At 49.0% G+C, this 14,606-nt stretch overlaps 1 protein-coding gene across 1 annotated transcript in view; it reads right to left on the bottom strand.

Moving 5' to 3' along the window:
• THNSL2 (threonine synthase like 2) overlaps positions 1-11,744 on the bottom strand; it is a 40,232-nt gene extending 28,488 nt beyond the window's left edge. The window contains exon 1 of the mRNA XM_075571921.1: positions 11,723-11,744. The gene's annotated coding sequence lies outside the window, so the exon portion shown is untranslated. The remainder of the gene's footprint in view (positions 1-11,722) is intronic.
• Between the last annotated feature and the right edge of the window lie 2,862 nt (positions 11,745-14,606).

Here is a 14,606-nt window from a genome sequence, read left to right as displayed (position 1 = left end):
CCCTTTATGCACCAAATTCATTTAGCACCAGAGAACCCCACGTTGGGGCCCCACAGTGATTAATCTCGCTTGTAAAGCGGTCACGAAGATGCGAACCATAATGTATGTCATGACAGGACCGAGGAAGTCCTTCTGTCCCCATTGATTTCATGGCTCTCAGCATGTTCTGGAAATAATCATCTTTAAATACAAGCAAAAAAAGGCCCTCCACATGAAGTCCCTTGTAATATATACAAGTGTAACATGGTCTGTATCTTCTGGCCTATCTCTCCTCCCTGTCATGTAACTCCTAGCAGTCTAGGCTATGACAGGTTAATCTATGGTCTTTTTGACCCCCTCTCATGCCCCTCTTCTGAGTGACAGAAGTGTGGTGGTGATTCATGGCCTGTGTAAGCCTATCTGGTATAGGTATAGACCACAAGCCCGCCCCTTCTGTTTCCTCCTAGGAGGGAGTGGCAAATTGAGTTCAATCCTGCTCTGGACGAGTAAGGCTACGCTTATAGTGCCGGCGACGGTCGCTGGAAAATCAAATAGAGATGACTTCCAGCGATCGCGGCCAATCCGTCGCATCGCGCTTACTATAAGCGCACGCAACGGCGGCAATGAATTTGTTTTACCGCGACGTTGTTGTCGCCGTTGCCGGCACTATAAGCGCAGCCTAAGAGAGCAGTAGAGCTGTAAGTCTCTCCCATCGCGGGCTGGGGGAACATCTGATTCGAACCACCGATGCCCTGTAAGATCAGTGGCCATCACCATCCAGAGGCCTGGGACCACTGAGACTCTGCATCACTGTATGGAACCATCTGCAGTGGGTGCATGCCAACAAAGACCCTTGTTCATTACACTCCTGTCTAAGTATCAGTCCTTGGGCAGGAGGGAGACGTGTGCAATAGTGGAAGCTGATCTCTGGACAACCTGGAGCCCACTACGGCTGGAGGCGCTAACACCATGAGAAGAACTACAGAGAAAGAACCTGAGCCTGTCCTGATCTCCACTACAGCGCAGATCCACTCAGCTCTCCTGAACCTAACAGGTATCCACATCACATACCAGGTAGCAGAAGCTGTGTATCTTCCACTGGGGGGAAAGGGGGAGAGAGAAACAGTGCTACACAATATATGCCAACATTTGTCCATTTCCTGGAAAATGAAGAAAGATTACCTCTTCACTCGGATGAATAAAGGACATCATAGGACAGACAGCAACCTTGTTTCAGTTAATGTCACATTCTTCATGCTATATAAAAAGTTTTGTTAACATGAAATCTAAATGGGATAATAACCTCTATTTATTTCAAGTTGAACATCTCCCAATACATTTTTTTTTTTCACCATAAAGTTTACCACTTCACATAGCTGAGAAACCTCCCCTAACTGATAAAACACACACCTACCGCTTTATAAAAACGAACTCATAAAGTTGTGGCTGGTTAGGTCCAGGCCTGTTAATGGTTTAATACAAGTTTGCACAGTTAATATGGAACCAAAAACTCTCTCACACTCTGAATAAACTTTACAACAATGACAAATATTTATTTTGTGGCTCTTTCTACTAACGCAGTCAGTAACTACACTTAGACATGACATTTATTTCAGCAACACAGATGATTTCACATAGTCTACATGCAAACAAGTGCACTATACATAAGGCATGCATGTTATACACCAGGTGTGGCCAAACTCGGTCCTCAAGAGCCACCAAGAGGCCAGGTTTAAAGGATATCCCTGCTTCAGCACAGGTGGCTCAGTCAGTGTGAATGAGCCACCTGTGCTGAAGCAGGGACATCTTTAAAACCTGGTCTGTTGGTGGCTCTTGAGGACTGAGTTTGGCCACCCCTGTTATGCACCCTAAATTAATGTAACAGTACATGTGTAAGAAGGATGGTTTAACCCTACCCCTCTTGAAAATGATCATGCTGCAAATCAAAAAGTACAAGCAGATGTCTCTAGAGTGCTAAGTGCAATTATAATGAAGCCAGAAATCACTATACAGAGCTTAACATGGTTAATTGAAAGGTGACAATGACAAAAATGTGTATTTCCAAATAGCCACTTCAGTGCCAGAATAGGTTGCTGGAACAAGCAGATAGAAACAGCAGATAGAGGCCCATGGGGGTTATTTACTATAGAATTCCAGATTCTAAAGTGGGGGGAAATCAGAGCAAATAAACTGCACCAGGTTTCTCAAAGTAAAATATCCCATTGCTTTTAATTGGATTCCTTTCCTTTCATAAATATGGTGCTAGTTTTTTTTGCACTGGTTTTGCGCCAGTTTTGTACCCGGGAGACTTTTGTAAATAATCCCCTTTGTACTGTATGTAGGCAACAATTGTGAAATAAAGGCTGAAAACAAACATCCCCAGATGAATCAAAGCACAAAAATCCTATTGTGTTCAATGGAATTGTTTCTGCGATACATACGGTGCAGTTTTTTGCACTATAATTGCTCCTCTTTTGTCTTGATACCTAAGCCATATAGGTAGTAGAGTATGTACAACGATAGACGGCAGCGAGATTGGCCCGAGATGTGGTCAACAACAGCCAGCTGCACCAGTATGTATATATGTATGTGTAAGGATGTGCATATATATTAAAGGTTCCGCGCTGTCAATTACATAGGCAGCGCCATATTGTCCCTGTTTGCCAGCGAAGTTACTGCGTACCAGTTGGGCTGCGCATGCGCGAGGGAAGCGCGCGAAGGGTAATCATAAGTAGAGACTTGGAGGGGGTTTGAACTATGAACTCTGACTGTGAGAAGGTCAGCTGAGGCTGAGGACCAATGGGATGCGAGACTGTGTATGCAGGAACCGGATGCGTGTGGGCGGTGGGAGAGAGCAGCGAGGGAGGTGAAGGAGGAGGTTGGTGGAACCTCGTGTGCGAGAGCAGAGGGTCAGTGACCCGTCTGCTTAGGTAGGGTATGCCCACAGCCCCAGGAGTCTTTTCCCTGCCATCGTAGGGTGCTGTATTTGTAAGGACGCCCATAGTCGTCAGGGACGTTTCCCTTTAGTGAGGGTTATCTGCGGAGCTGCGGAGCTGCGGCCGCCATCTTGGATTTCCCATCTGACGGTGCTGCAGAAGGGAGAGACGGCGCAAGGCTGGATTAACACCAGGACCCCCTGTGGAGTGTCAAGGTCATCGTAGTGACCGGAAGGTATCCTTATCTACAAGTGCACCTACACCGGTCACCAGGCGCTGATCCCGCCTCCCACTAACTAATTGGGTTTCCTGAGAGAATGCATATGGTACCATACTTTACTGGTTATGAGACATACTCCTAAGGAGAGTGGCAGAGCCACCTATGTACAGGACATTATCCCTAATAAGGTGTGGCCGAGCCACGTTGTGTGTGTGTATGTAAATGTTATATGATAAGTCTGCCTATCATTTGTTATTCATGTGTGATATAAAAAGGTTGCTGTTGCATAATGCTGTTGTTAGGTTCTTGCTCAGGGTATAATCTCTATAATGGGGATCCTGGGTAAGTGGAGGCGCTGCACCACAAGTGATAAAGGTATACCCCCAGGCTCCCAATATGCGGAGGCTCAGAGCTCCTGAAGCCACAGGTTTATGCACCGTAGTCCCTTAGTTCAGGCGTTCACAAAAAGGGCTACATTTGGAGGCGCTGCTGAGATCTTAGACCTGGGGTGCCCCCCACATTTTTTTTTTTGTCTCTATTGTGCAACCAACCCACATCATGTCGGTGCCCTCGGCGCTCGAGGTGCGCAAGTGGGCCCAACGGCACGGGATTCCCTTGAACCGTGTCTTCGCGCTGGGCCATGTCCCCGCCACGATCTCGCTAGGCACAGTGACCGAGCAGGTCCGCAAGCTTCCACTCCTGGACAATGCCCAAGTACAAGACCACTTCTATGACCGCGACCAGACCTGGCGCCGGGTCTTGTACGCCACTGAACAGGACATATGCCCCGAGGCCTTGCCCCGTGTACTGTTGCTGGCTGAGGCCCCGGGGGTGCGCTGCCCCCTAGTCCAGGCGGACACCCCTGCGCCCCTGGCCACCTCTACCCCTAGGAGAGAGTATGCTCCCACCGCAGGTGCCGCGACGGGAGGCCCCGACCACTCCCCTGACCGTGGCCTACACCCTCGTTGGCCAGCCACCCTGAGCCTAGGCTCCTCGTCCACCCCGTCCGGCCTGCGGGCTGGCCTCAACCGCCTTAGCGTATCAAGATTGGACGCTTACCCTGCAGTCGGGGACAGCTTACCAGGAGACACCTCTATTCCCGCCATAGCCGCCGCTATCCACAACACCACCCAGTTGCTCCAGTACAGGAAGTTAAAAGCCTTCTCCGGCGAGAAACCCACGCCTCAAGGGAAAGTAGGGATAGAGGACTGGTTGGATCATACCGAACAGGTACTGCCTGAATGGACCTGCACGGACGCGGTCCGCAGACAACGCATAGTTGAGTGCTTACGGCCCCCCGCGTCCCACATGGTGCACTACTACCGAGATGACAATCCGGAAGCTGACGCGGCCGATCTTATCTACTGCCTGACCAAGGCCTATGGAGCCCCGGTGGACACGTACACGTTGATGTCCAAATTTCATGCGTTAACCCAGAAAGAAGGAGAAATGGTGTCCGATTTTCTCAGACGATTACACCTGGACCTCTGGAATCTGGTGAGGAAAGGCGTATTACCAAGGATAGAAGCTAACGGACTACGCACCACTCAGCTGTTGCGGGGCCTCTTACCCCTACACCCCGTGTCGGTGCGGGTCAGTAGCTGCCTAACGCCCGGACAAGCGTTGTCGTTTCACGACTTAATGGACCGGGTTCAAGCGCATGAGACGGTGCTGCTGGGGCGTGACCTAGCCACCGGGAAGAAGCCCCAGCTCGGAGGTAAGGAGGCCAAGAAAGTGGAACCCAAAACCGATGCGCCCGAATCTGGGGACCCTGACCCCGAGGATGCCCCCACCCCCGTGACACCCAGACCTCGTCCCCTGACCGGGCGGAGCCCCCCCACCAGGAGAGACGAGGCTTACCTCAGCCAAATACAGTGTTATGCATGTGGAAAGATGGGACACTTGCGGGCCCACTGCCCCACCTCACGGAGAACGTCGTCCCGACCGGCGCATTCAATGCCGTGCCAACCCCTGAAGGATGACCAGGCATTACCGCCTCCTCAGGGCTCCCGAATCGGCCCCGCCTCCATTATTCGCGTAGTTATCGAAGGCATCTACGCCGCCGCATTGTTGGACACGGGATCTCAAGTAACGATCGTATACCGGCCCTTCTACGACCAACACCTACATCAACTACCGTTGCTATCGGCGGATGCCCTGCGGCTACGGGGATTGAGTCATGAAGATTACCCCATAGACGGAGTAATAAAGGTGCAGCTAGATATTCTCCAGCTGAATACGGGTAAACATCACCCCATGGAAGTGGAGGCCTTAGTGTGCCCCGAACCTCAGGACCGCCCCAGCGCCCCAATCATCTTGGGGACCAACGCTGACATAGTACGCACGGTGTTTCGCCAGTTCTTACAAGAAGCGGGAGAAGCCCCACTGCTGGCCTTAGCGGCCTGCCCCGCCCTCCAAGAGGTCTGCGGTAAAATTGCGACTGAGGAAGAGCATGGCGTCCTCTACAGCCAAGAATGGGGACTGACCCAGATTCCCCCGGGGGAAGGACGAATGATGGTCGCCGCTTGCCATTACCCCCGTCGACGGTCGGAGGATCAGCTCTTCACCTTGGAGAGTGTGGCCCAGGACGAACAACGTTTGGGCTACAAAGTACTAACCTCGGTCAAGGAATGGCCCGGGAAGATCCCGAAGCGCACCTGGGTGTATGTGCAGAATATATCCCCGTACCCGATGACTATTGACCGGCGGCAGACGTTAGGAAGGATATACCCGGTAACTTCCGAGGAGAAGGCCTCGACGGGACTAGCTAGGAGCTCGCCTACTACCATAGCGCCGGCATTGGAATTTGACTTTGGCGACTCGCCCCTCCCGGATGAGTGGAGGAAGAGGCTGCAGGATGAGCTACATGACCGAAGGGGTGTGTTCTCCACTGGTGATATGGATGTGGGGTGCAGTCGCAGTGCCCACCATACCATCCGAATGAGCAACGCCACCCCCTTTCGGGAGCGCTCCCGCCGGCTTGCCCCCAGGGATGTTGACGAAGTGAGGGGATTAATCGACGAGATGGAAACGGCTGGCATCGTGCAGGAATCTCGGAGCCCTTACGCCTCACCCATTGTGGTAGTCCGCAAGAAGAACGGGACGGTCCGTCTATGTGTGGATTACAGAACGCTGAATAACCGTACTATCCCCGACCAGTATACACTGCCCCGAATCGAGGACCTCCTGAATGCGTTGACCGGGAGTAAATGGTTCAGTGTGCTTGACCTCAGGTCCGGGTATTATCAAGTGCCCATGGGCCAGGAAGACCAAGAAAAAACGGCCTTCATCTGTCCATTAGGGTTTTACCAGTTCACCCGCATGCCTCAAGGGATCTGCGGTGCCCCGGCCACGTTCCAGAGACTAATGGAAAAAACCCTCGGAGACCTTAACCCGCGAGAGTGCTTAGTGTACCTGGACGACATTATCGTGTTCGGGCGGACTCTAGAGGAGCATTCCGAGAGACTGATGAAGGTGCTGGATAGGCTTGAGGGGGAGGGCCTAAAACTGTCGCTAGACAAGTGCAAATTCTGTCGGGCCTCTGTAACGTATGTGGGCCACATTGTGTCAGCTGATGGGGTGTCCACCGACCCAGGGAAGATCGAGGCGGTGGTGAACTGGCCCAGACCTCAAAATGTTCAAGAGCTGCGGTCTTTCTTGGGGTTTTGTGGCTATTATCGGCGGTTCGTGGAGGGGTATTCCAGCAAGGCCAAGAGACTGAATGACCTTCTCAAGGTGTATCCGGGAGAGACCGGGAGAAAGGGGAGCTCGGCGCAGACACCCTTTGGGAAGACGTGGACTCCAGAATGTGAACAGGCCTTCAAACACTTAAAGACCAGCCTCACTCAGGCCCCCGTCTTGGCCTACGCGGATCCTGAGCGAGACTATGTCCTACATGTCGATGCTAGCCTCAGCGGGCTAGGAGCGGTTTTGCATCAGAAGTATGAGACCGGGCTACGTCCAGTGGCCTACGCGAGCCGAAGTTTAACCCCTAGCGAGCAGAATTACCCGGTCCATAAGTTGGAATTTTTGGCGCTAAAATGGGCGGTGGTGGACAAGCTGCACGATTATCTATATGGAGTACCGTTCGAAGTACGCACGGACAACAATCCCATGACCTATATCAATACGTCTGCCAAATTGGACGCCACCGGACATCGTTGGTTAGCTGCTCTAGCCAATTACCGGTTCAACCTTAAATACAAACCCGGACCCACCAACATAGGTGCCGACGCTCTGTCTCGTCGACCTGGCCTGCAATCCACCCCTGATGAGGAAGTCTGGGAGGAGATACCGGGCCCCGGGATTCGTGCTCTCTGTTCAGTAGCGGCGATAGTCGATGACAACGTAGCATTCTCGGAATTACGGGTGGTTGACTCGTTGGGATGTCATTCGCAGGCTGTTCCTCGGGCCTATCAAGGTCGAGACGGGATGAATATCAATGAAGATAATATCATAGCGTGGAAGGACCTAGTGCATTATCAGACACAAGACCCCATAGTGGAGCTAGCCCGTCAAGCTGTACAGCAAGATAATCCGTCTATACTGAAGCGGGCCCCCAAAGACTTGGTGAAGCTCCTGTTAAATGAGTTTGGGAAGTTTGAAATGGACAATTGTTTGTTATATCGGGTGATCTCCTATCATAACCATCCCGATCGACGTCAGTTGTTTTTACCGGAACGTTTGAGAACACTAGTCCTCCGGGCCCTTCACGATGACCATGGTCACCTGGGCATTGACAAAACCTTTGGACTACTGCAGGATAGGTTCTATTGGCCGAGAATGAGGGAGTCAGTGGAGCAACATTGTAGGAAGTGTAATCGTTGTTTACAAAGGAAGACACTGCCTACCAGGGCGGCTCCTATGGCACACTTGAAAAGTTCGGGTCCCATGGATTTGGTGTGTATGGATTTTCTCTGTATCGAACCCGACAGTCGGGGAGTTAGTAATGTTCTTGTGATCACTGACCACTACACTAGGTACGCCCAAGCGTTCCCTACGAAAGACCAGAAGGCCGTAACGGTAGCCCGAGTACTATGGGAAAAATATTTCATTCACTATGGGTTACCAAATCGTCTTCACTCCGATCAGGGCCGGGATTTTGAAAGTACACTGATACGGGAGTTGCTCACTCTACTGAACATTGCCAAGTCGCGTACTACCCCGTACCACCCCGAAGGGGATGCCTTGCCCGAACGGTTCAATCGCACCTTGTTGGATATGTTGGGTACATTGACGAGCCCGCAAAAGACGGAGTGGAGTAAACACGTCGAAGCATTGGTACATGCGTATAATTGTACCCGACATGAGTCCACTGGGTATACCCCGTATTTCTTGATGTTCGGAAGAGAAGCCCGGTTACCGGTGGATGTGCGCCTACGGATATCTACCGATGGGGTATCCAATAGGACGCATTTCCGATACGTTCAGCGACTAAAGGACAGTTTACAGTTGGCCTACAAATTGGCTGAGCGGACGACCGCACAATTGAATGCGGGGAATAAAAGGCGTTATGACCACAAAGTACGTTACAAGGAAATTCACCCCGGAGATGCGGTCCTTTTACGCAACTTAGGTGTTCCTGGGAAGCATAAATTGGCAGACCGGTGGCGGGAGGGTGTGTATGAGGTGGAGTCACAGATGCCGGGTCTTCCTGTGTACCGGATCAAGGATTCTGAAGGCCGCGTAAAAGTGTGGCATAGGAATCATCTGCTTCTCATACCTCAAGTAGGGACGGATGAATTGGAAGCCCCAGCCACTGCTCTAGATGGAGCAGTTGAATACACAGAGGATGGCTCAGAGACTGTAAAAATTGCCACCTCTGAGGATACAATGGAGGGAACCTCTCAAAGGGGCCTTCCGGCCGTGGAGGCATCTCCCGAAGGAGCCACGGGTAAAGAGCCTTTTGGCCCGAACATTGATCATTTGACTCCAGCGAGTCAGCCTCTAGACCCACAAAGTCCATGTTTTACACCCCAAAGAGACTGTGCTAATGCTGAACACCCCTCAAGGGTAGAGATGGAAATACCAGTTGAGACTGAGCACTCTGCAGAGGAAGCAGAGGAGGATCAACCCCGCCGAAGTCAAAGAAACAGTCAACCTCCCATGCGAATGGCATATGATCAGTTTGGGGCACCCCATTATGAGGCTCAGCAGTGGGCTCGGCATAGGATGCAAGCTATGATGGTACTGTTTAATGAGATGTGTAACCTAATCTAGGAAGAGAGGGTTGTGTACATAGTTATATATATGTGGTTAGGTAGTCCAGCGGGGACGCTGGATTCTGGAGGGGGGAGAATGTAAGGATGTGCATATATATTAAAGGTTCCGCGCTGTCAATTACATAGGCAGCGCCATATTGTCCCTGTTTGCCAGCGAAGTTACTGCGTACCAGTTGGGCTGCGCATGCGCGAGGGAAGCGCGCGAAGGGTAATCGTAAGTAGAGACTTGGAGGGGGTTTGAACTATGAACTCTGACTGTGAGAAGGTCAGCTGAGGCTGAGGACCAATGGGATGCGAGACTGTGTATGCAGGAACCGGATGCGTGTGGGCGGTGGGAGAGAGCAGCGAGGGAGGTGAAGGAGGAGGTTGGTGGAACCTCGTGTGCGAGAGCAGAGGGTCAGTGACCCGTCTGCTTAGGTAGGGTATGCCCACAGCCCCAGGAGTCTTTTCCCTGCCATCGTAGGGTGCTGTATTTGTAAGGACGCCCATAGTCGTCAGGGACGTTTCCCTTTAGTGAGGGTTATCTGCGGAGCTGCGGAGCTGCGGAGCTGCGGCCGCCATCTTGGATTTCCCATCTGACGGTGCTGCAGAAGGGAGAGACGGCGCAAGGCTGGATTAACACCAGGACCCCCTGTGGAGTGTCAAGGTCATCGTAGTGACCGGAAGGTATCCTTATCTACAAGTGCACCTACACCGGTCACCAGGCGCTGATCCCGCCTCCCACTAACTAATTGGGTTTCCTGAGAGAATGCATATGGTACCATACTTTACTGGTTATGAGACATACTCCTAAGGAGAGTGGCAGAGCCACCTATGTACAGGACATTATCCCTAATAAGGTGTGGCCGAGCCACGTTGTGTGTGTGTATGTAAATGTTATATGATAAGTCTGCCTATCATTTGTTATTCATGTGTGATATAAAAAGGTTGCTGTTGCATACTGCTGTTGTTAGGTTCTTGCTCAGGGTATAATCTCTATAATGGGGATCCTGGGTAAGTGGAGGCGCTGCACCACAAGTGATAAAGGTATACCCCCAGGCTCCCAATATGCGGAGGCTCAGAGCTCCTGAAGCCACAGGTTTATGCACAGTAGTCCCTTAGTTCAGGCGTTCACAAAAAGGGCTACATATGTATATCTTTATTTATATAGCGCCATTAGTGTACATAGCGCTTCCCAGCAGTAATACACGTGACAATCATATAAATAACAAATAATACAAATAACACTTATTGGGAATAAGCGCTTCAGACATAAAAGTAACATTTAGGAAAAGGAGTCCCTGCCCCAAAGAGCTTACAATCAGATTGGTAAATAGGAAGAACGTACAGAGACAGTAGGAGGGCGTTCTGGTAAGTGCATCTGCAAGGGGCCAAGGTTTATGTAAGAGATGTATAGTATCAGCCATGGAGCTACTCATATGCTTCGTTAAGGAGGTGTGTTTTAAGATTGGTCTTAAAAGTGGATAGAGAGGGTGCTAGTCGGATATTGAGGGGAAGGGCATTCCAGAGGTGCGGGGCAGTCAGTGAGAAAGGTTTAAGGCGGGAGAGAGTTTTAGACACAAAAGGTGTAGAGAGAAGACATCCTTTAGCAGAACGCAAGATTCGGGATGGTGTATAGCGAGAAAGGAGGGGCAGAAGAGTGTAAAGCTTTATAAGTAAGGAGCCGAATTGAGTGTGTGAATATTGGAAATTACACCTCTAATTGTGGTTTGGAAAGTGTTACCTTCCTCCCAGAAAGTGTCACTTAACTAACTTTAAAATGTTATAAATGCAAACAAACCGAAAGACATAAAAGAAAAGACGGTGAAAATGGGAGCCGATTAGTGGGTCAGACATGTTAAAAAACAGAATGCAAAAGCAGAGGCATAAGGAAAGAAACATAAAAACAGATGTAACCACTCTTATATCTAGCCCCTGAGACTGATAACAGTTGCTGAAGTGGGGGCCCGAGTCCTCTATTTCTGGTTGGTATACCACACGTGACTTTCGGTCAGACACAGGAAAAAACTACAATGGTGTTTGTAATATAACCGGTTTTATATACTGTAGCAATTAAAGATAGTATAGAATCCTGGCGACCCTTAACAAAGGATCACCACATGCATATTATAACACATCAACATAACATTCCCCATAACGCTTCGCAGGTGTATGTCAGTGTCTTCGGGATACGGCCACCTGATCCTGGGTATCTAGGCCTATGTGATGGTGCCGGGAAATCATTGGAGCTCTTTAATGCAATAAAGTGTAGCGGCCCTGTACTTCACAAAATACTTTGGTAACACTTTTAGCTGCAACAATTGAGGCCCCCCTCCAACGGTGCTCGCTGCTCCGTGCAGCTTCCCGTTGGTGATTTGCGTGTCTACCTGCACGATGTGCTCTTCTCCCTCCAATCAACGTCCGCTCTCTCTCAGATGGACATAAACTGGTCCCCGGGTCCCACTCGCTCAAACCTGGGGTGCTCCAGGCATTGTGCAGATCTCCCTCATACATGCCCTGTCAATCCCTCTTAAAGGCGCCTCTCTCCTAAGTCCCACCTCTATCACAGCCTTGGTTATTGGCTGATCCTATGTCCATCATAAGACACATACCCATAGCACACAGGAGAGGAACCTGATGGGGCAGTCAGTGTGTTGCTTGCATCACACAGGTAGTTACAAAGAGATACCAAGAGGTATGTCAACTATTATAGATCAGATACAAATTATCAGTTAACAATTCAAATGAATCTTTGCATGTTCACGTAAAGAGCAATTAAAGTTACGGCCATCGAGAATATTGAAATAGTAAAGTGTCCCCCAGCTAAAGGATAGATCAAAAACACAAAAAGAGACCTAAGCAATAATAAAGATAACCGTGCCAGTCCGTCACTGGTAAATGTGAAAAGAAAATCTTATTATACCCATATAATAACTCATAAAGGAAATTGCATAAAAAGGAGTTAATGATTTAGCTAGAGGGCAGTGCCAGGACAGGGCAAAAAGCACGAGTGCTACGGAAACATAAGTCCATCAGAGGTTAATGTCATTTCATCCAAAATCGGTGCCAGCAATGAAAAATCAGTGTCCCCATAAAAATACACTGGCGACACACTTTATTCGAGCTCGGCTAGTCCCACGAATTCGGGTATACCCGGGTGTATTGAGGTTTGTGACTGTTTTCTGCCCGAGTGCATTGAGTTATTTTCCAAGCAGGGATTGAAGCATTTTATTCCCTCTGGCTGCAATACTGCACAGTATATATATATATATACTGCATTACAATTCATGAATTTATGCCATCTGGTAGACACGCGAAGCATTGCAGCCTATTAAATCCTAATCATTATCATTTAACAGATCAGCCGCCCATCAGCCAGGCATGAACCCAGGCTGGGAAGGCAAATGCAACGGGGCTTATCAGAGGTGAGGAGCGGCGCATTCCAGGTATCTGCCAGGTACATACCGGGTATTTGCTCGAATAAAGTGTGTCGGTGGAGTAGGTAACTTATCGCTGTAATCTATGTAGAGCTGAGGGGAACAAGTTGACCGGAGTTCTTCAAAAGATTACGGACAAAAGATGTAGTTCTTAAATTGAATCCACAGGGGATCGTGTCATGTACAGTAAGTAGTACAGTCTCTGATGTAGTCATACACCAAGGGGAGTACTCATGCTCTAAATTTACATTTGTGACCTGACATTGAAAGGGTGATTTAAATCGTTTCTAAGGGTATCAGGTGCCTGCGCTCAATTGCTCACTAAGAAGACATAGTAATCCATGTCTCATTATGAGCCAGGTTCAGCTAGGGCATCCCAGGAACACAGTGTGATTGCATACGTTAGCAATGTATGGATCTAATAGTACACAAGCATAGGTGGTTGCACGGGGGAATTGGTGTCTCCAAGAAAGTCACACATAAGGGGAGCATTCCTGCTCTTTATTTTATACTGCGTTATGCTGAAACCTGGTACTGTAAGAGTGCATCAGGAACTTGAAGTGTCTCAACAAAGGCTTCCTAGTTCTGAACGATAATGAATACATAATGCTCACAAAACTCATACAAATATTTTAAATTTGAAGTCCATTGAGTCAGTTCTACAGTAGCCTGAAAATAATTTTAGCCTCCTAATGTAGGAGCCTGTCAAGGTCACCTCTCCAGTGAGGTGTATGTATCGGTACAATAAGCATGCAACATGGTGTTGCTATACTATAGCGCCTTAACTGGAAATGCCACGTGACATGCTGGCATTTCATTTCATCTGAGTCAATCAAAAGCCTTGCTAATTGCAGATCGATGGAGGTTAATTCTTTATTTCATTGAACATTCTGTTGTCTTCCCAACATAATACAGTTCACAAGAACATTTAATCAAGTAGACAACATACTTCAATTCCCAGTTTGAAAAGTCTTGATTGTGTTGCCCTTTTGGGGAGGTGTGTAGATTTGTCCAGTAGTCAGATATTGACAGTTTATGCATCCATTGAATTTGAAAAATCCATTTGGTCGGGCGAGCCATTGGTGCGCCGACGAGTATTTTAAAACTTGCCTTAAACTTGCCTTGGAAAATCTGGGGCAATCATCAACAAGACCCAGGTACATGCTGCGTATATGCTGCAACATTTCAGTGACACTTCTGCAGAGACTAATGGCCCATTGGATTAACATAGCAGGAGTCCCTGGCAGTCCCATTCAGTTTGAATAGGACTGCCAGGGACCCCCACTGTTAATCCGATGGGCCATTCGTCTGTCTGCAGAAATGTCACTGAAATGTTGCAGCATGTATCCAGCATGTACCCAGCATGTACCCAGCATGTACCCAGCATGTACCCAGCATGTACCCAGCATGTACCTGGGTCTTGTTGGTGATAGCCCCAGATTTGTTTTAGAATACTCGTCGGCGCTACAGTATTTGTCCACAGGATCAGTCTGAATTAACAAATCCAAGAGTTTTCTGTCACGTTTGTAATAAAACAAAGAACAAAAATAAGTCCAATAGAGGTATACCTAGCGAGTACGTACCAGTGTTAAGAACACTTTTATGAAACCCGAGGCCATGATTGTTAGACAAAACATGACTCATTGAATTGATCAATCTGTTGATTAAGTGCCACAACTGTATTAATGGCATCAGTTACCTCATCCTGATCATAGCCGGTGTCAATACATTTCAGTCCCATCTTAATAAGGGTCTCAAGGTCTGTAACACCCTTAATATCTGGGAATATGGTATCCCATATTTTTCGGGGAACGGGATGGTGACTGGATGCAAA

Source organism: Ascaphus truei, chromosome 1, assembly GCF_040206685.1.
Source record: "Ascaphus truei isolate aAscTru1 chromosome 1, aAscTru1.hap1, whole genome shotgun sequence".
Taxonomy (NCBI): domain Eukaryota; kingdom Metazoa; phylum Chordata; class Amphibia; order Anura; family Ascaphidae; genus Ascaphus; species Ascaphus truei.
Note: the sequence above shows the minus strand (reverse complement) of the source record. Positions and strands in the feature narration are given on the sequence as shown.